General features: G+C 35.8%; 2 long non-coding RNA genes and 1 pseudogene across 2 annotated transcripts; all 3 read right to left on the bottom strand.

The window, feature by feature from the left end:
• Positions 1 to 3,211: 3,211 nt before the first annotated feature.
• LOC138908865 (uncharacterized) lies at positions 3,212 to 10,128 on the bottom strand. Its single transcript, XR_011415257.1, has 2 exons — positions 4,467 to 10,128; positions 3,212 to 4,117 (listed from the first exon to the last, which is right to left on the bottom strand). It is a non-coding gene; the product is annotated as an uncharacterized lncRNA (long non-coding RNA).
• An 11,942-nt stretch (positions 10,129 to 22,070) lies between these two features.
• On the bottom strand, positions 22,071 to 23,590 carry LOC138910588 (uncharacterized). The gene is made up of 2 exons (XR_011415727.1): positions 23,253 to 23,590; positions 22,071 to 22,566 (listed from the first exon to the last, which is right to left on the bottom strand). It is a non-coding gene; the product is annotated as an uncharacterized lncRNA (long non-coding RNA).
• A 2,171-nt stretch (positions 23,591 to 25,761) lies between these two features.
• LOC104107094 (alkane hydroxylase MAH1-like) lies at positions 25,762 to 27,548 on the bottom strand (annotated as a pseudogene).

Below are 27,548 nucleotides of genomic sequence, written 5' to 3'. Positions count from 1 at the left end.
CGTCTCTTGAATGACATGAGTATACTGAGATAGGTGCTATAGATTATAATTATGTGTTTGACATGTTTAATGTTTATGCTTTGTTAGTTTGACAACCTTTTGTGGTCAGCTTGTTCTGTTATGATTCCTTAAGCGATAATCGATTAAGTCATTGATAATTGTTGATCTTTGTTCTGAGTTTTTCAATAGTCTCCATGCCTAAGTTCTTATGTGTGTATGTTCTATATGAATTTCATAATCCTCATCAACTTGTAGTAAGCTCATCTCTGTTTTGTTACACCTCTGTAATTTTTTGTGAGCTTTGAAGTTGAGTTTAATACCTGATAATATAACTACGATGACCTATATCCCCTTGCCTTTTAAACCTTTAGCCTGGACTTACAATGTCTAAATACTTTCCTCTCTGCCGGTGTTTGTTAAACTGTTTTTGAGTTACCACTATAGTCTTTACTTTGTTTAGTTATTATCATTGTTAAACCAAATCATGTTCATGTTCACTAATGATACTGTTTTGATCTTCACTTCTGCATAGTATTCCCTGCATCCTATTTGTTTTATGATTGAGTTCATTATTTGGTAACCTTAACTGATATACACCTGAAAGTTCAATAAGTGCATATCACTTAACTAAGTTGAAAGAATCTAAGTGTTTAGATGCTCTTATTCTCTGTATATGTATCTACTAGCTTTGAAGGTAATTTCTGGGCTCTCACTATGACCTTCTCATGATCATACTCAATTGTTGTATACATTTGTAGGAAGCTATCTTATTTGCATGAAACTGTCTTCTTCTCATGAATCTTTGTTGTATATATATTCTGTTAAGGTTAAGCTATCTTCCTCTTCATAGTAAGTCATGATCTTGTTTGGATATAGTCAATAGGTGATTGTTGCATAATTGAGTTTGTTAGCCCCATGATCAGCTGAGATCCTCATATACATGTGTAATTCAAAACTTATGCAGCACATCCTTGTCCTTAATCTCTTTGATCAACTATTGATTTTGTATCACTACCTCACCTACCCTGCCTATGTGTAGTTGATTAAATATTGCAAGTATCTCTGTTTGACTCTACAATACCATGTTTTTGTTTTAAATCATGCCCAGTTCTTCTCTTTATTACTAATCTAAAACTGAACTTAACTCTAAAACATTATGAGGTCCATTTGTCGATTATCTCAACATGATGACCCGCTAATACTATTAGAAGTATCGCCCTGTTGAGACCTTAGAAATCCCATGTTTGAACCTGTGAATTTATAGCCATGATGAAAGTTTAATATCATTCTGGATGACCTTGATAACCTCTCTGTAACAATGGCTGACCATGACTGTTAGTTTGAATCTACATTGATGATATTTAAGGTGTTAAGTAGTGTTATTAATACATGCTTGAATATGTTGTTCTTTAATGGTGTAGCAGTATGACATGAGACTTCTGTTTCTCATCTATATGTGTTCTAAATTCAGCCTCCTTTAGGCTTACTTGATATGTGTTCCTTATTTAGTATCAAAGGTAATCTGTGTTCTCTTGTGTTATTAAGGGAAAGTATATATGCTTTTGTGGTAAGTAGTACTTAGTATTTAGTTTATATTGGAAGGGCCTCATTGGCACTTAAACCCGTAAGGAAAACATGTCGTTAGTGTTTAAGGGTATTTGGGTGTGGAGTTCGACTTTGGGTTGCATTGCCTTCCCCGGCACAAGCATTGCCCTGGGCCTTGAGTCCCTTGAGAACTTTGAAGTGTCGGGGATTCACAGGGAGTATCGACCTCGAGTGGGGTTCCATCCTTAGCCCTTAATTCATTGACACATTCAGTTCTTTAAGGGTTTAATGTTTAATGACAACGAAAGGTTTCCAATGTGAATTATTTGCTAAGTAAAAATACCATATTGATACATGACTCTCCCACAATATTAATCCCATTCTTTTTCAATTATTTGTTCGCCAGAGTATGATCTGTTGTTAGAATATGCTAAATATATTGACTATGTATCTAATGAATTTCTTATTTTTTGACATGTACATCTGTTTGGGCCTCTGAGTTCCTGAGGAACTCAAGCCCAATTCCAGCCTTATTTCATTCAGTTGGGGAGTCCAAAGTTAGCCGTATTCGCATCTTCTTTACCATTGGGGCTATTTTCCTTAAGGCCCAATCATAGAGTCCAGTCCTCTTTCCCTCATCTCTTTTATCATTATTTACTATCTCGTTAGTATAGTTTACTGTTTCTGTTAGTTTTAAATTAATGTTAGTTGTATTTATTATGTATTTATTGTTGTTTTATCTTTCATGTATATAACACATATATTAGATAACGTGCTTTTCTCTTTTGCTTTAGTGTAAACTTAGGCAAGCCTTAAACAACATAGAGTTTTAAAAAAAAAATTAGTTAGTAGTAGATCCTTAATTCACTAATTATAATCTGCTCGCAAATCATTATGTTTTCGCTCACTTTTCTTTCCTTTAAAGATTTTAAAATTCAGAACTTAGCAAAACAACAACTCTATCTCAAAAGGAAATCAAATCTCACCTTCATTCTTCAAAAAGGGAAAAATCAGAATTTCGAGAACCATCGCCTTAAGGGATTTTCAGCAAATATTCTTTTCTTTAAGGACCTTCAAACCAAGGTATATCTTAGGCTCACTTTCACAAACACCTCTTAGAATTGCATCCATCTTTTAAACCAAGTGTTTTATAACTCAAACTCTTTTCTTCACATGCTTTACAAATATGGGCCACTTACATACATATTTCAAAACTCTCTCAACATATCTTTAAACTCCTTTACAAACTCACACTCCTCTTAAGTCTCACACCCCTTTTATACTCTCTATTAGATATATAGTAAGCCGTACTCTTGAATAGTAATTAAGCATAGTACAAATAATTGATCCCAAATTTAGTCTAAGTCCTATGGAGCTACCTTAAGTTGATTTTAAGGAGTGCCTAATGCCTTCGCCTTAGAAGAACAAGAACCCTTACCCATAATTTCACCGGTTAGCAGACTAATAAAGAATATGACTTAGTAATTTGATAGTTACCCTAGTATATCTTTAAATATTAGGTGGCGACTCTCTTTCATCAAAAACAAAGAAATCACAAATTGAATCCTGTCTTGACTAGTGCAAAATAAGGCACAACAACAAGTCTAACCTTTGGACTGAAAGCAGTGACGAGCCTCACAGGTACAGTCCAATTACAGAAATACAGTACAGAAATATAGACATACTTTTAAGTTTAATAGTTAAAGCCCAAACAGGTAAGATATGTTACAACTGAAATAAGAAATGATACATCTCGATATCTATTTGTTAGTTATGTATGCCAACTGAAGTACAAAACAATGATGAAATCATATGCATACTTTCAGAGTATCAATCACTCAATCCTCCCATTCACTCCATCCTCATAGTCACTCATTCCTCCCAATCGCTCGGCACTCGCACCCGCGCTCAGTAGGTACCTGCGCTCACTGTGGGTGTGCAGACTCTGGAGGGGCAGATCCAGCCCAAGTGCTATAATACGCCAATCATGGCATGAATCAATAAAGTATGTTGCGGCGTGCATCCCGATCCCATAAATATAACCACAATCAGGTCATCGGCCTCACTCAGTCATCAATCTCTCCAGTCTCTCGGGCTCAAAAGTATTATGATAATCAGCCCAAACAATGATGATATGATGTATCAATAAATGACAACATAGACTGGGATATGATATGCAAATGATAGCTATGACTGAGTACAAATCGCAAATTAAGCAAATAATTCAACATGTAACACGACCTCCATAGGACCCAACAATACTAGCATGTAGACTAAGCATGATTTCTAACATGAATCACAGTTCCATTTTCTTTAACACATGGGAAATACAGAAGATAACAAGTTATATGAATACACAGTTCCACGGATTCGATCGAATCACAATTCCTACGGTGCACACCTACACGCCCGTCACCTAGCATGTGTGTCACCTCAACACCAATCACATAACACGTAATTCGGGGTTTCATACCCTTAGAACCAAGTTTAGAAGTGCTACTTACCTCAGGCCATGCAAATCTCAACTCCAACAATCCCTTACCTCGCGAATCAGCCTCCAAATGTCTCGAATCTAGCCATAAACAATTCGATACAATCAACTCAAGCTATATATAATCAATTCCATATGAAAATACTAAATTCTATATCAAAAGTCAAAAAGTCAACTCAAAAGTAAACCTCCGGGCCCACGTCTCGGAATCCAATAAAATTTATAAAATCCGGAAGATCATTCAACCATGAGTCCAACCATACATAATTTACCAAATTCCGACACCAAATCGTTACTCAAATCTCCAAATTTAACTCTCCAAATCCCTAGCCTTAATCTCCCAAAATTCTACCTAAAAAACACACAAAATAGGTGGAAAATTCAATGGGGAAATAATATTATTGAATAAAAATGATTACAAGCGACTTACCTCAAGAAACTCCACAAAATCCCTCTCAAAAATCGCCTTAGCTTGAGCTTGAAATGTCCAAAATGATAAAAATCACAAAACCCTCGAGTTTTAAACTTTGCCCAGGTATTTCCGCACCTACGGAGCCTGGGCTTGCACCTGTGCATCCGCTTTTGCAGAGAAATCCACGCTAATGTGAAACTCACTTAACATGCGACCTCTCGCACCTGCGGTCCCAGCCTTGCACCTACGGGACCGCATCTGCGAACCTCCCTTTGCTTCTGTGATTCCCCTGCTGCCTGTCCAAATCCGCTTCTGCGGTCGACCTCACGCAGATACGTATCCGCATCTGCGGAACCTCTTCTGCACCTGCGAACCCCAGTGACCTTCGTCCTCTTCGCAGCTGCGCAAGCTTGGCCGCTTCTGCAGCTCCGCACCTGCGCCCAATCCCACCGCAGGTGCGATGACACCAGATCTGCAGCACCTCAGCATAACACTTTAGCCAAATTTCGATCCGTTAACCATCTCAAACCAACCCGAGGCCCCCAAAACATCAACCAAATATACCAAAAAGTCCTAAAACACGATAAGAACTTAGTCGAGGTCTCAAATCACACCAAACAATATCAAAAACACGAATCACACTTCAATTTCAAGCCTAATGAAAACTAAGAAATTCTAACTTCTACAATCGATGCCGAAACCTATCAAATCAACTCCGATTAACCTCAAATTTTGCACACAAGTCATAAATGACACAACAGACCTATTCCAACTTCCGGAACTAAAATTTAAGCTCGGTAACCACAAAGTCAACTCTCGATATAACTTCTCAATTTTCCAAACTTCTAATTTTTTAACTTTCGCCATTTCAAGCCTAAATCAACTACGGATCTCCAAATCACTATCCGGGCATACTCCTAAGTCCAAAATCACCCAACGGAACTATAGGAACTATCAAAATTCCAATCCAGATCCATTTAAAAATAAGTCAATATCCGATCAACCTTTTCATCTTAAGCTTCTAACCTTGAGACTAAGTGTCTCAGCTCATTCCGGAACATCCCCGGAATTGAAGCAACTACCCCGGCAAGTCATATAATAAAAATTGACCATAAAATAAGTAGTAAATGGGGGAATGGGGCTACAACACTCAAAGCGACAGGCCGAGTCGTTACAAGAAAGTTCTTTAAGTTGTAGGGATCCAAATGACTTAATCTTTTATATTAGCCATTCCAATATGAGCAAGAGATATATCTTGAGTGACTGAGGTTGGAAGGATATCAAGAAGCTTATCCATGTTCCAACTTTGATTGAGAAGAAATTCATTCACTTTTGTGTTACCAGGTTTGTGATCTTGATCGAAGTGAGGTCTGATAGGACCTGTGGTGCTCCATTTATCCCAGCAGAATAAGCCATTACCCATGTTAATCTTCCAGAGAATATTCACGTCAATCTTATCTCTAGAGTCTAAGAGATTTCTCCAAATGTTGGAGTCCTTTGAATTCATCACCTTGGATAGAGGATTGACTATTGAACAATATTTAGCATTTAAGAATTTTGTCCAGAGATTATCCTCAACCCTGAATCTCCCCCACCTTTTGGCCGCAAAGGAGTTGCTAATATTCTAAAGCTTCTTGAATCCGACTCCTCCTTCAGAATAAGGGAAGCTCATATTGGACTATGAGGACCAATGCTAGTTATTTTTTCTTTCCTTATCACCCCAGAAGAAATTTGAAAGATACATCTCCAGTTGATGAATAATAGTTTTAAGGGGAACCATGTGAGCCAATATGTGGAAAGTCTGGGATTGTAGGATGTTCTTAATAATGGGATGTGCTTAATGATGGTGGCTCTGCCACCAAAGGAGAGTAACTTACCTTTCCAGCTTCCTACTTTATTGAGCACTTTAGTGGAAAGTTATGCAAAAAGGCTCACATTCTTCCTTCTGGATATATTGGACATCCTAGGTATGTGAATGAGAATTGCACTTGCCTGAAACTAGTCCACTTCCGTATTCTTCTGTTAGTTCTTTTATCTCTGAAGTTGTGGGATAGGAAGCAACTTTTGTCCTTGTTAATTTGTTGTCCTGATGCATCCTGGTAATCCTCTGGCACTTCCATGAGAAGATTGATAAAAGTCTTGTCACCAAAAGAGAAAAGGATTAAGTCATCTGCATAACTTAGGTGGTTTATCCTAGGCCCTTTAGAACGTATTGAGAAGCCAATAAATTGGTGCTTCTCATTGAGTTTTTTTTAGAGCTTTGGATAAAGCTTCTGCAACTAAAATAAAAAGAGCAGGGGATAAAGTGTCTCCCTGTTTAACCCCTCTAAAGGATTTAAAGAAGCCATATCTAGTTACATTTATGAGAATGGAGTACCAATTATTGTACAGAAGTCTGTGGATGTTTTCAATGAAAATTTTCGAGAACTTCATCTTTATGAGAATCTGTCAGGAAAGTCCAAGAGAGCTTGCCATATGCTTTGGACATGTCCAACTTGATGACAATATTACCGCCTTGGTTGTAATTCTTGATACCATGAACAATCTCTTGAGCAAGAAGAATATTTTCTGTGATGAGTCTTCCTTTGCCGAAACATGATTGATTGTCGGAGATAAGTTTTGGAAAAATAACTCCTAGTCTAGTGGCCAAGATCTTCGAGATGATCTTGTTGTTTCTTTAGCCACAAAATGTATTTTGCCCGAGATTTGTGAAGATTTAGCATGTTGATGTCAGTGTTATTCTCATATTCCTGTTCCAGTCTGTTGATGTTATTTTCCATCTGTTTGACAACATCAAAGACATCACCAATAGAATTCCTGGACCATCTGCTAAGTTCCTTAGAGACTGCTTTGAGTTTTTGTTATAGAATCCACTGAGCATTGTCCTAAAAATTCCGCTTCCAAACATTCCCAACGATATCCTAGAAGTCAGGTTGTTTAGTCCAGAAATTGAGGAATCTAAAGTATAGTAGCATCGTCCCTATCATTGCCAAATTTGAGGATGATCAAGTTGTGATCTGATCATGTTCTAGTATGGTGATCCACCCTATTGATTTGAAATAATTCAGCTCAGTCATCATTAATAAATACCTTGTCTAGTCTTTTGGTAATTCTCTTCATCCCCCTTCTTCCATTAGACCAAGTAAAGGGGTTATATGTGTACCATAGATCAAACATGCTACACTCATCCATGAAAGATACGAAGTCGATACTCTTACGGAGAACATGTGGTATGCCACCCTTATTTTCCTCAGCAACCATCATACAGTTAAAATCACCTAGGATAAACCAAGGTCCATTTATTCTGTTGTTGATACTTCTAAGTTTATTTCGTAGGTTCTTTCTCTTGGCAGTAGTAGTTATTGCATAAATAGCCGTGATCCAGAAAGTCTGAGTACCATAGTTGATTTCTAGAGTAATTTGTTATCTACTCATGTCAAAAGTCGAGCAGTTCAAGTGATTTCTCCAAAAGCACCAAATTTTACTGCTGAAGTTAGAGATGGCATGATCAAATCTCAGAAGTCTCTTGTATTCCTCTATTCTATCAGAAGTAAGTAAAGGTTCCTTGAGAATGACCATGTCAATCTTGTGTATTCTGACTATTTTATCTAGTCTTTCTATTGCGCCTTTTGATATCATGCCCCTAATATTCCAGTTAATGAGACTAATCATTAGAAACAATTTGGGGTTGTGATTTACCTTGTAAATGATTGGCATTAGAGGGTTTAACTTTTTCCTCTTTGCCATTGTGTTTCTTTTTCCTTTGATATCCAGGAGATATGCCTTATTTTTAGACCAGTTCCTCTGTTTCTTTGATAACCGGGTCAATAGGTTCAATAGGTCTAGGGCCAAAAGCTCCAACAAGACTATCTACAACCATTTCCTCATCTTCATCAATCTTAGTAAGTGAGGTTTCAGAGACTGCGTCATCTAAAAATTCCCCTTCAGTATAATCCATGTTGATGTCCTCTACTGACTCATAAATTGAATTGTTGTCTATATCAAGGCCATGTTTGTTGTTTAATTCACCTTGAATTTGGACTATTGGTCCCAAATCCAGAATTATCTGGCCACTCTGTTGTTTGAGAGATTGAGTGTCTTCAGAGTAAGGAAATTCCATATTGGAATTGAAATTACTTCTAATGCTATCCGTTTGTTTGTTGGTATCTATTATCTGCTTGCCTTCAGGTTCTTTGCTCTGTCTTTTTTAGCAGCAACCTTAGGAATATCTTTAGAGTGGCGATGTGCATTGATATTTTTCTCGCTTTGTATGGCCTCCAAGATCCCTTCTTGTATCCTTTTTGGCTTTTGTGTGCTCCACAACTTGTTCTTCACCTTCAGTAGTTTAGGGGTAGCCTTCTTGATTCTCTTCACCTTGAGTTTATTGCCGAGAGATTTATTTTTCCCCTGTCCTTTGTTGTTTCCTTTGAGAGCTGCTTTAGTAGTTTCTGTTTGAATGTGATTCTTGTCATTCTTTTGGTAGTTGTAATTGCATCCTCTTGTTTTGTAGAAGATTGAGTTTTATTTTCTAGTTGAGGTTGATAATTGGCATTGTTGGTGTCATTTTTTGCGGAGTTCTCTGGATACGTTGAACAACTTTTTTCCTCCTTCTCCTTTTGCTTTTGACTTCAATGAATCCATCATTGTTCTGTTTGACAAAATTTTGAACTCTTGTGTTAGCCGTGTTCTCGCCTCTAGTATTGTTCTGGTTCTGGATTAAAGGATCTTTAGTTTCTTTTTTGGCATTGTGTCTTGAAGTTGTGGCCTGCTCCCTTTTCTTTGCCTCAATTTTGCATATCAAGATGTCGTGACCTAGTAATCTGCAGGTCCTACAGAATGCAGGTACTCCTTCATACTCAAGTTTTTGATCTCTTTCCTTTAGTCCAGAGACATCTCCTTCAATACCAACAAACACCGAATCTGGAAGAGGCTTCATAAGGCCAACTTCAACCCTCACTTTTGCTAAATATGGTTTGATTCTTGTAATAGTGGCTTGTCCTCTTTCATAGGCAAAAATTTGTTTAAGGACTTGTCTTAAATAATCCCATCTGAATACATGAAAAGGCAATTCCAGAAGGAGAACCCAAATCGGAGCAAGAGAGGTTTCTTTATATGGGTCAAAATTAGGCGACCATTTAAACATCATCATAAGAGATCCAGATATTCCCCTTAAATCTTTGAAAATAGATTGTATTAAAGTCTGATTCCGTATTAAAATCAATAAACACATGTTTGTAATCATAAGCACCAATTCTTACCTTTCCCTTTAGAGGTGTTTGTTCTATGAATTTTGCCCTAATTGTTTCAATTTTTGGTCTTCCCATGGTAAATTTGCCGACTAGTGTTCGTTTACAGTCTTCTGTCATAACTCCATAATAATCCGACGTTTTGCGATCACCACTGGCTTTCCGTAATGAGTCATCTGCCTCGCGATTACCGTCGAGCTGCTCGAATTTGGGGTTCCAGAGATAGCCTTTGCATAAGAGCCTTTTTATTCAGTAGTTTTCGTCTGTGGCACTATACCATCAGGGGTGTCCTTTGGCTGTGCTATACGCACCGGAACGCCGTCTGTAGGTGGTCACCGGAACGCCGTCTGTAGGTGGTTCCATGGAGGTGTCGTGTGTAGGTACACGTAGAGAATGAGAAAGTTACTGTTGAGAAGAAGTTTTTAGAGAACGAAGTTCTGTTTTAATATCAGAATTTTCTAGAAAGTAATGACTTATATACCTCATATAATGTTGAAGGACATTATTAATTAAAGTTTAATTTTTTCATTTTTCATTGAAATATTTTACTCTGTTGATTTTTAAATACTTTATAGTTATATGGAATTAGTTATATGGGATCAATGATGTAATTCCTTTAAAACGTAAAGTGGCAGTAGATTTGGTATATTCTACTTTCATAGTCAAACACATCGAGTATGTAGTAATTATATAATGAATTTATGCTCTCTATGTATTGATAGTATACAAATTTTTATACACTAACTGCATATTTAATCTGTAATAGTAGATTAGTTGTTATTTTTATTTTAAATTATCGATTAACATTTATTTAAGAGATTTTATGTAATTACTTTATAAGTGACATGTCATGTAAATATTTATTACGTCAATGCATAAAGTTAAACTTTTTTTTACATTAAAACCAGTTTAAGGTATTAAATCGAGTTATAAAGCAATCTGTAAACGTTCATGTCGATTAATAACTACAAGCACCAGACATTTACACTAAATCAATTAATTTAACCTTAGCAATTAAAATTAAACAGATAATACGTGCGTCTTACATTCATTATTTGGTAATGCATAGGGATTAGGCTTGGTTAATTGCCTTCAACATCTATATTGTGTACGGATACTTATTGCCCAATAATGCAAATAACGTAACGTAATAAGGTTACAATTCATAATAAAAATGGCTTTTTATCAACTATACTCGAGAATAATGATAAAATATTCTAAGCTGCTAACTATGATAATCAAAAGAAATTAATTGCAGTGATACTTTTTGGCTTATTTTCAATCTTTCGTAAAGAGTAACTTCTTGGATCTGACTACTTATACAAGTCTTTCTTTTGCCTATGTAACGTATTCGTTCTTCCAGCAGATAATAAAAAAATTGACTTCTTAATAGCTATAAATATTTCATTGTGAACTCAATTATTATTAAGTATTAACTTGAGATTGGTTACAAAAATTTATCATAAACTTCAAATTCTGCAATTTTACAATACAGACACACCCTATTATTTTAATTAATAAAAGTAACATTATAACTTCAGTAATCACGAGGATGGATCGCTCCCCTAAGGCGTATCTAGGTTAATAGACACGACTTCACGTGAATCCATACTCCTCTCCCTAAACCATGTATAACAATGTTATATTTTTTCAAAATTATTTAAATATTTGTGTGTGCAACCATGCTTAAAGACTCCTATAGTGCAATTATTATTGGGTGCACCTCTACCAGTGAAATTAATGGCGGTTTAAATCTCACTCCGAACTGTCTTGTTTCCGACACAGAGTATAAATATATGTGTGAAAATTACTAAAATTTTAAAAATAATATATTTGAACCTATAATTTCAAAGTGTAGTGAGTTCATGGAGAGAAACTAAAGTTAAACCCGTCAAATATAACTTCTAGATCCATATTTTTACAATAGTGCACTCATCCTATTGGAATCCTGGATCCCCATAACGCATATCTATGTTATGAAAGAGTATGAAAAAAAAAGATTTTTTCCTATTTGATCAGATTAAAAAGAAATTTTGTCCTCCAAGGCTTGTTAGAGCTCTTTTCAACCTGCGCTCATGGCCAGATCGATCGATTTTGGATCAAATAGGAAGAAGTAGAAGATTCCACCTCTGGAAGAAGCAGTCGGGGACCTGAGAGGCTGTGGTTTACCCTGTGGCGGATGTCAGCGGTTCGAGTGTGCTTACCTCCAACTCAGTGAGGTTCCATGAATCCGTAGCCAGTAAAATAATTTTTTTTAATTTTATTTTTTCTAGAAAGTATTTTCTTATTATATTTTGTATTGGACAAGAAAGGAATTTCCTTTGTGTATGCACGCCTCAAAAAAGTATATAAGATAGTATGTCAATGTGAATGCTCGTAGTACTTATACGACAATAACAATATAATTGTGTTAAGTTCTAAATAAATTAAAGATCGGCTAAATAAATTCTCATTTCTCACTGATCATATTTTTCCAAATAATATTAATTCATCTCAGGCTTATGAAATATATTACTTAACATCTCATATAACAAGCTATTTGAGTTTGTAATAAGTAAATAACACAACTGAAACGTAAAAGACTTGAGGAATAATCGTTTCTTTCCACCAAAAGTTATTTAAGTTCACATTATCACATAGGAAAAATGCACTTACTATTTCCTTTTGGGCTAGTGACACTCCCATTATTGAACATAAAATACAAGTAACATTATAGCTCGAGTATTCATGAGAATGGACTATATCCTTCCACATATAGATAAATATAAAAGTACTATGCCCACTTCCTCTTAACTCTAACTTTCAAACCATGTTTCATGTAGAGCATAACGGAGACATTGGGGTAAACAACATGACCTTTCACCATTTCAATTTGGTAATTATGGATGATAGTAGCAACTACTATTTTCATTTGAGTGAAAGCTGCGAACATGAAGTTTAAAAAAGTATCCCTTAAGAACTTGTTGTCAAACTTCAACCCTGAAGTTGTTTCTCCATCGTTGATTATGTATGGCGTTAATAAATCAAAACCCTCTTCATCTACCTTAGGTTTTTCTCTTCTACTCAATTCTTTGTGCTTCATCAATATTAGGAGTGGCAAACGGGCGGGTCAGGTCGGATATGAGCGAGTCAAAAATGGGTAATTCAAAAAAACGGATAAATTATTCGACCCAACCCATATTTAATACGGATAAAAAACGGATTATCCGGCGGATAATATAGTTATCCATATTATCCATACCTTCTTGAATATAATCACTCTTGAAAAATTCCTAGTTTCCCAACATTGAGTAGCCCCCAATTTGAGGCTTTAGAAATATAAAAGTTAAACTCATCAGTTATCTATTTGGTTATCCATTTTCTAAGTGGATAATATGGTTCTTATCCATATTCGACCCGTTTTTAAAATGTTCATTATCCAACCCATTTTCTAACGGATAATATGGGTGGATAACTGTTTCCTTTTAACCATTTTGACACCTCTTATTGATATATACTCACCTATGACATGATCAAGGACATCCGAAGCTTTTCTTAGTTTCATTTCAGGCCCAACTCCTAGCCATTTTTGCAACTTCCAAACACTTTCTGGCTATAAATAGCGTATGGTTACAACATATTTAGCATCATCCATGGCTTTCAAGAAGGGAACTTCCGGGAATTCAAGAGAGAGGCAACAAGATTCAAAATCCTGTGAGTATAATTTACATGTAGTATCAAAGGTGAATCTCTTGAAAACATCTTTCAAATCCACAATTCTATCTTCTTTAGCAATGAGCTCGAGGATTGGAGTCAAGCCATTTTTTACCTTGTTTTGCCAAACACTTGTGAAATTTCTCATGAATGATCAATGCTCTAGCAAGTTTCCGTTGATTCTTCCATAGAACCGTGTCAGAATTAAAAATTCCATCACCTAGAACATCAAAAATCTTCTTGAGTTCTCGCCCTTTTGGAAAATTTGTAAAATTTGCACTCATAATATAGTGTACATTTGCAGGATCCACTGTACCAAGAATGTCCATATTAGTAAACCAAAGGCCTTTTATCAAGAAAGTACCCTTAGTTATCGAAAGAATCTCTACACTCCTTTCATGAATTCTATGTATATGGAGAATAAGGCTTGGAAACATCCCAAGAAATGGCCAGTTCCATCCATAGCTATTTCTGCCTCGTAAAGCCAAGACTATAAAGCAAAAGATTGCTACAAAAATCTCAAAGTACCCTATTGAGGCCAATAGAGAAATAAAAGCCATATTTTGCCTAGTGTTTACTCTCCTTGGATCTTTATTTCATGCTTTACATATATATGGACAAACCCTCTAGTCTATTTATATGGTCTCATGATCGATGGGAATATGATGCATAACTAATGGTGGAGTTAGTGTATATACGAAAATACTTAGGGCAGCCCAGTGCCTAAAGCATCTGGCGTTCACGCACGATCCGAGGAAGGGCCACACCCCAAGGGGGCGTGATGTAGGCAGTCTACCCTGATGCAAGAATCATTGGCTGATTCCACGGCTCGAACCCGTGACCTATAGGTCACACATAGACAACTTGACTGCTGCTCCAAGGCTCACTTCATATAAGAAAACACTAAAAATAAATTAAAAAGTATTACAATTTGAACTCATAATTTCCAAATTATAACAAGTTTAATGCTAAAAAAATTAAATATTGAACCATTAAGTATGGATGCATGGCCTTACCATTAAATGTTTCAGATTTTGATGTTTCCATTTAATGTGCTGATGGATTAGTCATAATATATACTGTGAGTCCGGAAAAAGATCAAGAAGCATTGATTTATCTAATGTTTCTATTGGGCAGACCGGTGCACTAAGCTCGCGCTATGCGCGGGGTTCGGGGAAAGGTTGGACTACGAGATTTTGTTATATGTAGTCTTATCCTATATTTCTGCAAGAGCTGGTTTCCACGGCTCGAACTAGTGACCTCTTGGTAACATGGCAATAATTTTATCAATTATGCCAAGGCTCCCCTTCTTGCAACAAAGTCACTTACATTAAAGAATTTGTGATTTATAAAACTATGCTTAGGGAGAAAAGAGATGTCAGTGTTGAAAATGACTTAAGTGCCTGTAACCCTTAGAATAAGGTTTATTCTGAATCTAGTTGCTTAATTACCTTAATTACCACACTACGTACACTCAATTAGTAGGATGTTGCTTCAGCAATTTGTTAAGATTTACTTAAGTGAGGAAATATACAAATATTTAATATAAGGACTTTATAACATTTATTTTTGGTAAAACAGAAAGCTTTTATTTTCAATAAAAAACAACAACTTTACAATGTCTTGCCTCGGCATACCAGTGCCCCACTTCTCCACCTCTCTTTCTATCTATCTATGACTATTTCCTATAGTTCTTCTATCATTGTTTCCTATACAGTTGATCTATACATTTCCGTTCCTTCCTACTACATTTCTTTTTTAGTAAAGGCACTACTCTAGCCTTACATTCATGCTGTATCTGGGCACATATGCTTCTCGGCGTAGGCACTCTTTGATTTCATAATGCTTCATTTCTTGCCCACCATATCTTGTATATCAGCGCTGCAATCACTACTGTAATGAACTCCTTACATTTTTTCCCATTGATACCTCTTATTGATCGTTTCCATATCCCCTTTAGATCGTGTTTTGTTGTCCCTCTTTGCATCCACTCCAGCATCATTTGTAGGCATTTTTCTGAGAGTTTGCATTCAAAGAATAAGTGTTCCACTGTTTCTGCTTGACTTCCACATATCACAAACCAATTTTTTGGGTTTTTTTCAACTTTAGCAGTCTTTCCTTCGTAAGTAGCTTCCTATGCATGGCAAGCCAGCTAGTGAAGCTATGTTTAGGCATTTCCATCTGACTCCATACCCCTCGATACCATGGCCGTTCCTCTGCTTCTCCTTTGCACCATTGGTATCCACTTCTCACAGAGTATTTGCCCCCTTGTGTTTGCCATCCATTATTAATAAAACCATCGGCAAATTTGTCCTTGACATAATAAATTTTCTTCCAATACCAGCAACTATCAGTCGGTGGGGAGTATTGCCACCATGGTTAGTTTTTTTATGTATAAGTGGTTGACCCATTTCATTCAAAGATTATCCTTCTTGTTAGCTATATTCCATACATATTTCACCATTGATGCTTCATTCCAGATTACACAATCAATTATCCCAAGTCCCCCTTGTCTCTTTGGTCTACATACCATATCCCAGGCCACTAATGACATTTTTGTTGAGTTCCCATTCCCTTCCCATAGGAAACTCCTGCATATGGTTGTTATATTCTTTAACACTATTTTTTGGAGAATGAATATAGATGCCCAATATGAGTGTACTTGCATCAGCACTGCATTCACCAGTAACACCTTTCCGGCATAGGAAAGATTCCTAGTTCCCCATGTTCTAACGTTGCTTGCCAATTTCTCCACTAGCATTTTACAATCTGTTGCTGATAGCTTTTTAGAAGATATTGGAACCCCCAAATACCTAAATGGTAATGTCCCTCTTTGATACCCTGTGAGCTCGCAGATATCCTTAAGGCATTGTTTCTCCATGTTCGCACTATAAATGTTTGACTTAGCTTCATTTGTGTTCAATCTTGATGCTTGTGAGAATGTTTTAAGCCCTCTCAAAATTAGCTCTACTGATTTCCATTCTCCTTTGCAAAAGAATAAGACATCATCTGTAAAGCATAGATGATTCAACTTGAGACCTCGATACTTTGTATGATATTGGAATCCTCTTTGTTCAGTAATCCACTTCATAATTCTGGATAAGTACTCCATACAAATCACAAATCCGAGTGGAAAAATTGGATCCCCTTGTCTTAGCCCTCGTTTGCCCTTAATGTTGCCATAAACTCCACCATTCATTGCTATCGTATAATGGGTGGATGTGATACAAGCCATCACCCATTTGATGAACCTTTGAGGGAAGTGAAGAGCATGTAGCATCTCTTCAACAAATTCCCACTCCACAGTGTCATATGCCTTCCGTAGGTCTACTTTTATCAAACAACTCCTAGTTGTATTCTTCCTTTTATATAGTCTCACCAAATCTTGGCAAATCAGTATATTATGTACTATATTCCTTCCTGCCACAAATGCACTTTGGTTAATAGAGACTATCCTAGGGAGTACTTTTTTTAGCCTATTGCACAACATTTTCGAGATCACTTTATATATTGTATTGCAACAGGAAATTGGTCTGTAATCACCCATGACATCAACATGTGTACACTTGGGAATTAGATTTATCGCTGTACTATTTACAATCCTGAGCATTCTGCCTGTTCTAAAGAACTCCAATACCCCACTTATTACGTCATTACCCACAATATCCCAGCAGTCTTTATAAAATTGGCTTCCAAACCTATCCGGACCAGGGGATTTATTTCCTGCAATTGCCCATAAAGCCACCTCTGCTTCTGTGAATTTTGCTTCTAGATCATGCCTTTGCTCCACCCTCACTGTAGGCCCTTGCTTTATTAGTTGGGTATTTACATGAGCCATGTCCTCCATTTTCTACCCAACATCTCTGTATAAAACTCTATAAATGCATCAGGTATCTTTACTGGATCATCTATATCATTTCCCTTCATATCCTTAATGTGAAAGATTTTATTGCTGTTCCTTCGAGCTTTCAACATTCCATGGAAGACCTTGGTATTTTGGTCTCCTTGTGTGAGCCATTGTACTTTAGCCCTCTGTTGCAAGAACAAGTCTCGTTTCTTCTTCCATTTGTTACACTCCTCAGCTAATCTTACTTCTTCATTGATTAGTGCTTCATTTATTGGATCCTTTTGTACTCTGTTTTGACATTGCTGAAGGATGTCTAGTGCTTCATCTGATCTCTTTTCACTATTACTGAATCTCTCCTTGTTGATTCTCTGAAGAGTACTTTTGATTCCATGTTGTTTCCCCACAAACTGGTACATTTGTGTCCCTTGCTTATTTGTCATCCATCATTCTTTTATTCTTGCTTTAAAATCCCATGCCATGCTCCACATATTGAAGTATTTGAAACTTCTTCTCATCTGTTGTTCATCTCCCTCCCAGTTTATAATGCCTAGGGAATGATTATACAATCCTGGTTGCATATAATAAACTTTTGATGTTGGCAGTTGTATCATCCATTCATAATTGACAAGAACTCTATCTATTCTGCTCATCACTCTACTGTCTCCTGATTTTTTGTTACTCCATGTATAGTATGCACCTGAGGACCTCATGTATTGCATAGAACATTCCTCCATATACTTTTTAAATTCCCTAATCTCCGCCATGGTGACTGAACTCCCCACTCTATCCTCTATGCTCAGAATGCTATTGAAATCCCCCATTATTGCCCAAGGACCCTTCATCATTTGATGTATTCTTTTGATGTCTTCGTAGAGTTGTCTCCCCATACTCTGATTATTAAAGCCATAAACTATTGTGACATTAAACTGTTTCCTTGTCCCTCTATGCTGAACCATACAATGTATTAATTGCTCAGTTACCCATGGTATATTTACATCATATACTACTGATTTCCATACAACCCATATTATCCCTCCCGGATGTTTTACTAAATTCATACTAAATTGCATAGATTAAGAGCAGCTTATTGTGCTTTAGCTCTATTAATCTTTGTTTCCAGGAGACCAAATAAACCTACTCTTTGATTGTTCATAAACAAGTTCATTTCCTTCTGTTTATGTGGCTTATTCAGTCCCCTGGTATTCCAGAATCCAATTCTATCCATTTGAAATGGGGTTTCCCCCATCCTGCCCCTTTCCTAGGGCCATATCACACACTTTCCCTTTGCTACTCTTTCCCCCCATCATACTCTCACTTGTTGTTTCTGTATTCTCTTGTTGGCGCTCCACCAATGTTGCAAATGAATTCCCAGTTCTGATAATTCCCTTTTGTATTCCATCCCCTGTTCTTCCCCTCTCTGGACTATTCCATACTCTCGAAATAGTTGCTTGGTGACCCCCGTTTTCTGTATTTCCATTACTTTTTTGCCCTATTGTTTGTTGTTTTTCATCATGTCCTTCTTCATGCTGCAGGTTTGCAATCTTCTTTTCCCCTTGTTTCTGCATCTGTGTTTCATTTGGCTCCTTTGCACTTGTTTGCTTACTAGTTTCTCCTTTTCTTGTTTAATGAATTTTCTACACTCATTCATTTCATGCCCAAAATTCTTGCATTTGTCACATAGTATAGGTTTCCATTCATAGAAAACCTCCTACTCAACAATTCTGCCTCGTTCATCCTCAAACATGATGGTGTTTGGGTATTTCTGATGAGGTTTTACCTCAACTAGAACTCGGGTATATGTTAGTCTCTCCAATTCTGCGTGGTTGCTCGATCTGCTTTCAGTGGTTTACCTACTAGACCTGCCAATTTTGTTAGGGCAACTTGTCCCCAGTAGTTGATTTCCAACCCATTGAACCTAATCCACATAGAGATCAGTTCAACTGACTCATTTTTCATGTCCATGTCTGGGTTCCATGGTTTCACCACTACTGGCTTTCTGTCGAACATCTGGACTCCATCCCCAATTACCTTAATTCTGCTTTCAATACTATGGAATCTCACCATGAACACACCTCGATTGATCTATGCTATCTTGTCTATTCCCAGTGATCCCCATATCCTTTGAAAGTACCCGGCCATAACCGCTTGTGGTGGATTGGATCCCAACACAAAACACACTACTGCCGAGTTCCAATACTCAATTTCCTCCTTGATATCCTCCATAGTGATTTTCACATTCAGATTGTCCTGTGCTTGAGGCGTAAGGTCTAACCCTTCTGTAATTGAAGTTGTAACTACTTTACTCCATAATTTAGGGCTTACCTCTCCATTTTCCTCTTTCTCCGTTGACTTCTCTTCTTCCTCAACCTTGTCTGCCCATGATTTGCGCCCTTCTCCTTGCTTCCTTTCTCCATTTCTGTTCATTGTTGATCGGATCCCTAATTCCTCTCCATCAATAGTTGATTGACTAAAATCCAGTGGCGATATCCCTTGCAGGACATTGATACTTCGAGATTTCTTTGAATCCGCTGATTGTGGAATTCCTCTTGTCCCATTCGTTTTACTCAAATTTGTTCCTTGCATGTGCTTCCCTCCCCCTCCGGTCTTTGATTTTCTCGTCATGTTCAGCAATGGCTGAGAAGAAATTTCATTCTAGAGAGAGAAAAGCATGAAATGAAAAATATCAATACGAACCCCAATATTATATCATTTTTTATATGGAGGTATCTGGGATCTTTACAGAACTAGTCAACAATCGGATTTATTGAGGATATATATATTAAATTTAAGTGGTTGGATGGGAGGTCATTTAGTTTGATATGGAAGTATCATCTCAGCACATTGGTTCAACCTCTATTTTTCCTAACAGAAAAGTCTTAAAAAGTTGCAAATATATAACCTACGTTGAAGTTCGTTCACTATATGACAAATAAGCGCTTTCCTAGCGGACTAAGAAGCCCTTTTTCATATAGTGCCATTTTTATATTATCTTGTAATTTTACACATAAGGTTAATAACAATTTAAGTTCCTCAATTATTGGTAAACTAGTGAAATTCTCCCGCTTCGCGCGGTCATCACAGAAAATAGTAAATATGTCATATGATCGTGTTATAAACTTAATCGAGATAGAAGAGATACAATTATCATGCATTATATACAAATATAAATTCTCTTGTTAGGTACAAAACTCGCAATATCACCAAAAAAAATTAATAAAATTGTATATCAATAAAACAGTAAGTATTTATATAAGTAAAGCCTATAAAAGTCGAAAATGGTATACATTAGTGATTGAATATTGTAGCATTCTCATGGTTGTGCATTGATTTCATATAAAATTATAGAAAGATATATTGTTTGTAAATGAATCTATGAACAATTTCGTACACTTTAGTCTAGAAAGACAAAAAAGAAAAGTTGCACTATATTCAGGAACAAATTTGTACCAGCAGAACGTAATAGAAACAAATTTAGAGGAATCTAAATGTAATGCAAAAGAACACTGGGAGTTAGATTTTAGAAATTTGATATATAATTGAATACTTTCCAGCTATAGCTCATTCCAGATGTTCACAAGACAAACTACAGTTTTCAAGGGCAGAAAGAAAAGAAAAATACTCATTTTCCAGCAGCATAATGCATAAATCTTCCATGTATTCCTCCTCATTTACTTATGTTTCATCCCTAAACCTTTTATATGATGTTAGTCTTGTAGTAATCCGTAGTCCTCATTAATAAGATCAAAATAACGTGTGCTTAAAACATATTACTATATTATCCACGCAAGTAGGATAAAAGAAAGCATGTATCATTGCTTCCCAATACGGTATCATTGCTTCCCAATACAGCAATACAAGCCAATTTTTCTTTGACCATTGATTTTGTAATCTCATTCTTACATTAAGCGTGACTTTCAACTTCTATTTGAAATATGACTTTTGTGGTCATTCATCAAACTCCTCCATTTAAATTTACATTCTCTGCATTCTGCTTGGTAAACCTCAGTCACACTTTCATCAAAACTTCCAGGTATACTATAATTTTTGGAGCTATGTACCCTCAAAAAAAGTCTTCAAATAAATATATTCTTCTTTAACATCAAAAGGAAGCTAAAACTTCTAACTAAATGATTACGAGAACACACACTCTGCAACCTCATGACAAAGAATGCAGACCCTCAAAACCATTTCAGATTTTTTTTATCCTCCTCATTCATCTCGTGTGTATATGCTCTTAATATATTCAGAGCTACATTGAACAGGTTCAGAATTAGGAATAAATAGTTATATCCATAAAGTCACAAAATATTCATCAAGAAAGAAAATGAAGATAAATATTTAATTATGGACTACTTATGATAGAAGAATGGTATCGAATAATAAACAATGCAGCCGATGGCAGAGTAGTTATTTTCCCTAGCCACTTGCATAATGGCATATAAAATCAGACAATATACTTTATTTATTTATTTATTTGTGCCATCTGATAGATCTTTTTGAACAAAAAATTGCAAACCAAGTACATGTAATAATCATGGCCCGAGGACATCGTGACATTATCAAGCCATATTTTTCAGAATAAACTCCATATTACTCCACATATTTAGAAAAAAATTCTATATCTTATGTTATAAGCTGGATAGTGGTAATCCGAATTTTTTTTGGAATGTTGTAAAATAGGCAATTGAGCAGTATGAAGAATGAAGTTCTACGAGGAAAAGCAAGACTCATGAAAAACAATTATAAAGGAAAACCAAAGATGAAAACTCCAGTTGAAATGAACTTCAGTGCAAATTCTTTATTTAGGAAGGTATAGACCAGGATTATACAACATCATTATGAAATAGGATGCATGAATTTATTGAAAAATTAAAGTCAAACATTAAGTTGTTTGCTTCATATGCCAACAAACGAAAAGATTCTTTGAAAGTCCATAGGAAAACAAAAAAAGGCTAAAGAAGTATCGAAGATTGACTCATTATATTTAGGCTTAGCATTATATGGCATCACAATCTGATGCCTTCGAATAGAAGAAGCTGAGAACGATCTAGTGACAGAAAGCATCCAATAGAGACACCGCAAAGAAAAATATAAGTTAGAAAATGCGAGCCAAAATTGTTCTTAACTGCAAGCCAGAAAGAATAAAAACTAATGGAGCCATATGCATAACTCCAATAGTACCGAAAGTAATTAAATAGAAGTAGATCTCGATACAAGAAGTTTACTAAAAAAGAAAGAGTGAAGAAGGAAGACATTACCAATTAATGATGATAGAGGCTGATGTTTTGCTCCAGTTACACAAAAAAAATTCGTTTCCAATTTTTAAGCGAATCTGCAAGAAAGTGAAGCCAAGTGACCAAAAGATTGAAATTTTGGTGACGACATATAGTGAAAACACAGTCCAACATCGTTTTCCCTATTAAAATATGAAGAGAGCAAAAAGTGAAGAATATTATACAGCCAAACCTCTCTATAATAACCTAATATGTTCCGAATTGTTTTGGCTACTATAGTGATGTGCTGTTACAGAGGACATATATTATAATATATTATAATATTCGGTTCCGAGAATAACTCGGATTTTATATTTGAAGCAGATATTTTGGATCAAAATTTCTAAATATTCTACAAAAATGTCTGATAAACTAACTATAGAAGGAGTAAAACATCTCATTAATTCAATCATTGTTCTGGATTGACCATACTGCAAGGTTTATAATATATAAACCTGACAAAAAATGTTTCAAGGAAAGTTAAATGGGGACTACCGAAGAGTTTGAATAACAAATTATCAGTGATAATTATTATGCTCCTATCAAATTATTTAACTCTTCCACAGACAATTCCAATTAGCAAAAAATCAATCTTTAATCGAGCAAATATATATATATATATTTTTGGTTATGAGAAATCCAACTTAAGCCAATACACAAATTGCCAAAACGTAATAATTGGTGAAAAGGGTGTCGTTTGCACATTGTATATACCATGAAACGAATAAATAGAAAAAGAGTGTACCTTCTCGAAATCTATTGAAGGATCCATGGTGCAACCTAATTGTGCTTTTTCGCTATTGCTGGTCCTTTTCATGTTCTCCTTTGCTATTCAATGATGATTATGATGAACGTTAGTATGCCTTGAATTTTAAGCATTATTCCGTAGGTTCATCGCTAATTACAGATCTTTAATCGAAGAGAGGGAAGAGAGATTAATGTTCGAAATTGCCATAATAATTAATGAAAGGAAAAAGACACGGTTTGGTTGAATTTGATCGGCTGCCATTATCAATGAAGGAAGTAGAAACGGTTTGTTTAAGAAGGTTAATCGGTGGCTTTTCTTTGGGTTTTATTGGTTAATTAATGAGGTAATTGGGTAAAATATTGGAGAAAATCCCATAAAACGGAGAAAAATGGAAAAGGCAATTGCTGGTCAATGAGTCATGCCACGTCACCGGGCTTATGGCCCTGGATTATATAGATATATAGATTTGCTTGTAATTCTTGTGATATCTGACTAAAGGCATCACGTACGTAATACTGGCCACTTACGGAACTTATTTTTCGTACCCAGATCAGGAAAGTCATTTTTATTTTATTTTTGAAGGAACTATACCCTTTCCCATACAAATAAAGTCTTCAAGCTCCCATCGCTCTAACCTAACAAAAAAAAGAAGATGAAATTAAAGAAGGAGAAATCTGAAAATATTATGTTAAATAACCATACATCACACTTGTAAAAAGAAAAAAAGTTACCACAGCCACCTTTTCTAACCCTAATTATAAAGAGATATTTACAAAAATAACTGAGCGGATTTACTATTTATTCTTCCTAGCTAATATATACATTGATTATAAAATGTTATATTTCATGTGATGGATAATGGAGCAATTGGGGGTAAAAGAAATTCGTAGTGTAACCCATTTTCCCCCCATGTATTAAACGTAAAATCATTCAAGTGACAAAACTGGGGCATCAACTATCTGTGGGTAATAATATTATATTGCTTACTCCAGTAGCTATCTCAGAAATTTTAAATCCTGAATACTCAACTGTCTTAAATCTAAAAATGCTAACCCTCTCACTTACATATCACTAAGAGTAAAAAGAGCGTTACTAAAAAATGTATTAATGGATATATTTTCATTACAGAAATAGTGTCTTGCTCATCACAAATATTACTATATAGGAACAAAAACAGTGCATTTATTCTTTTCTTTTTGGGCTAAGGACATTCACATTACCTGAACATGAATACAAGTAACATTGTATCTGTGGGCATCAACTATCTGTGGGTAATAATATTATATTGCTTACTCCAGTAGCTATCTCAGAAATTTTAAATCCTGAATACTCAACTGTCTTAAATCTAAAAATGCTAACCCTCTCACTTACATATCACTAAGAGTAAAAAGAGCGTTACTAAAAAATGTATTAATGGATATATTTTCATTACAGAAATAGTGTCTTGCTCATCACAAATATTACTATATAGGAACAAAAACAGTGCATTTATTCTTTTCTTTTTGGGCTAAGGACATTCACATTACCTGAACATGAATACAAGTAACATTGTGCCTTGGGTATACATGAAAATGGACTAAATCCTTCTAAATGCAGATTAAATATAACATTCTCCCATTCTTGCTCCCTATACCCAACAAAAAGATAATGAAAAGCGGGAGAAATACAAAAGTATACTATGCCCACCTCTTCTTAACCCTAACTTTAAAACCATGGAGGATGATGGAGCAATTAGGGTAAACATTATGACCTTTCACCATTTTAATCCGGTAATTATGGATGATAGCAGCAGTCACAACTTTCATTTGAGTGAACGACGTTTCTTTCCCTAAACATTTCCTTGGTCCTGCATTGAAGCACAAAAACTTGTAAGATAGCTCAGGTTTTATCGTTTCACGCTCTGATATCCATCTCTGGCTCGAATATCCATCTCTGGCTCGAATTCTGAGGCATCCTTTCCCCAAATATGAATTCTATTCTAAGTAGTGCAATGGGACAGGGCGATATAGCCTTAGTAGTGCATTCACACATTGCAGTATGTATATAAATACTATTTTTTAACTCTTCTACCATCAAAAGCCTCCATCTTTTGGCTTCTCCCACTGGGATGATTGCCCTGAGTTCTTCCTTTATATTCTTTTTTTCAACCTCAGGAAGTGTGAAAATCAGCCAAATGAACAACTTAATTAGGCAAGAGTTAACTCCATCAGGCCCAGCGACCAGGAAATTTAATATTGTATCCCTCAATAATTACTACTATCAAACTATCCCAAGTTTTTGTTTCTCCATCTTTCACTATGCATAATGTTAGTAAGTCAAAACCTCCTCCTTCTTCTTTCTTCATTAGTTTTTGCTCCTTTGCTCAATTTGCCATGTTTTATCGATATATATTTACCTATAACCACAAATCCTTGAAATTTGTCTACTCCCCTTTCACTTACATATCACTGAGAAATAGAAAGAGAGTAATTATTATTAGTAATTATGTGCCCTTCTAAAATGTGATGGATACATTTTTATTATCAGGTGAGTTTGAAATAGTATAGAACCAACAGAAAAGTAAACAACTTGAAATAACCGTCTGTATACACCAAACGTTAATCAACTACACATTACTGTATAGGAATAAAACCATGCATTTATTCTTCCCATTTGGGCTAATGACATTCCCATTATGTGAACATGAACACAAGTAAACATTATACTACAAGAAAAAGATGGAAAAAAACCGAGCAACATAAAAGTACTATGCCCATCTTTTCTTAACCCTAACTTTAAAACCATATTTCATGTGAAGGATAACGGAGCAATTAGGGGAAATATCATGACCTTTCACCATTTTAATCTGGTAATTATGGATGACAGCAGCGGCCACAGCTTTCAATTGAGTGAAAGACGTTCCTTTCCCTAAGCACTTCCTTGGTCCTGCATTGAAAGACAAAAACTTGTAAGATGGCTCATGTTTTATCGTTCCACGCTCTGATATCCATCTCTCTGGCTTGAATTCTGAAGCATCCTTTCCCCAAATGAATTCCATCCTCCCCATTGCATACAAATTAAACATTACTCTCATCTTGGGATGAACATGATGACCACTTGGGAGAATATCAGATTCTTGTGGAGTCTTGAATTGGAATGGAACAGGAGGATATAGCCTTAATGCTTCATACAATGCGGCATGTAAATAAACAACATTTTTCAACTCTTCTACGGTAAAAAGCCTCCATTTTTCGGCTTCTCCCACTGGCAAGATTGCCCTGAGTTCTTCCCTTATATTCTTTTCAACCTCAGGATGTGTGAAAACTAGCCAAATGAACCAAGGCAGGAGTTAACTCCATCACGTCCAGCGACCAGGAAATTTAATATTGTATCCCTCAAGAATTTATTATCAAACTTCAACCCTGTTTTTGCTTCTCCATCATTGACTATACATTATGTTAGTAAGTCAAAACCTTCTTCTTCTTCTTCCTTAGTTTTTGCTCCTTTGCTCAATTCATCATGTTTCATCAATATATATTGACCTATAACTTGGTCAACAAATTTCACAGATTTGCTTAGTTTCTTTTCTGGAACAACTCCCAGCCTTTTTTGCAAGTTCCAAATAATTTCTGGTAATAAATGACGTATTACTATAACATGATCAATATCTTCTATGACTTTAAGAAAGGGAACATCTGGGAACTCAAGAGAGAGGCAACCAGGATCAAAGCCTGTGACTATTTTACATATTGTATCAAAAGTAAATCTCTTGAAAATATCTTGCAAATCAAAAACTCTATCTTCTTTAGCCATGAATTCAAGAATTGGAATCAGGCCATCTTTGACCTTGTTCTCTATAGTTTTCACCAAACACTTGTGATATTTATGATTAATGATCAATTCTCTAGCATATTCCCTTTGATTCTTTCACAAATCAAAGTCAGAATTAAAAATTCCATCACCTAAAAAATCAAAAATTTTCTTGAATTCTGGCCCTTTCGGAAAATTTGAAAAATTTGCACTCATGATATAATGCACATTTGCAGGATCCACTGTGCAAAGAGTATCTGTATTAGTAAACCAAATGCCTTTTAATAACAAAGTACCTCCAGTTTTCGAAAGAACCTCTTTAGTCCCTTCATGAATTCTGTGTATACTGAGAAGTAGAGCTGGGAACATACCGAAAAATGGATAATTTCTTGGTAGGCCATTTTTATCCCTATCTCCTAAAGCCCAGAAAATTGCAAAAAAGAAAAAGATTGCTATAAAGATTTCAAGGTATGCTATTGAGGCAAAAAGAGAACTGAAAGTCAT

This window comes from Nicotiana tomentosiformis, chromosome 4, assembly GCF_000390325.3.
Source record: "Nicotiana tomentosiformis chromosome 4, ASM39032v3, whole genome shotgun sequence".
Classification (NCBI taxonomy): domain Eukaryota; kingdom Viridiplantae; phylum Streptophyta; class Magnoliopsida; order Solanales; family Solanaceae; genus Nicotiana; species Nicotiana tomentosiformis.
The sequence above is the reverse complement of the archived record's forward strand: the minus strand, read 5'-3'. Positions and strand labels throughout refer to the sequence as shown.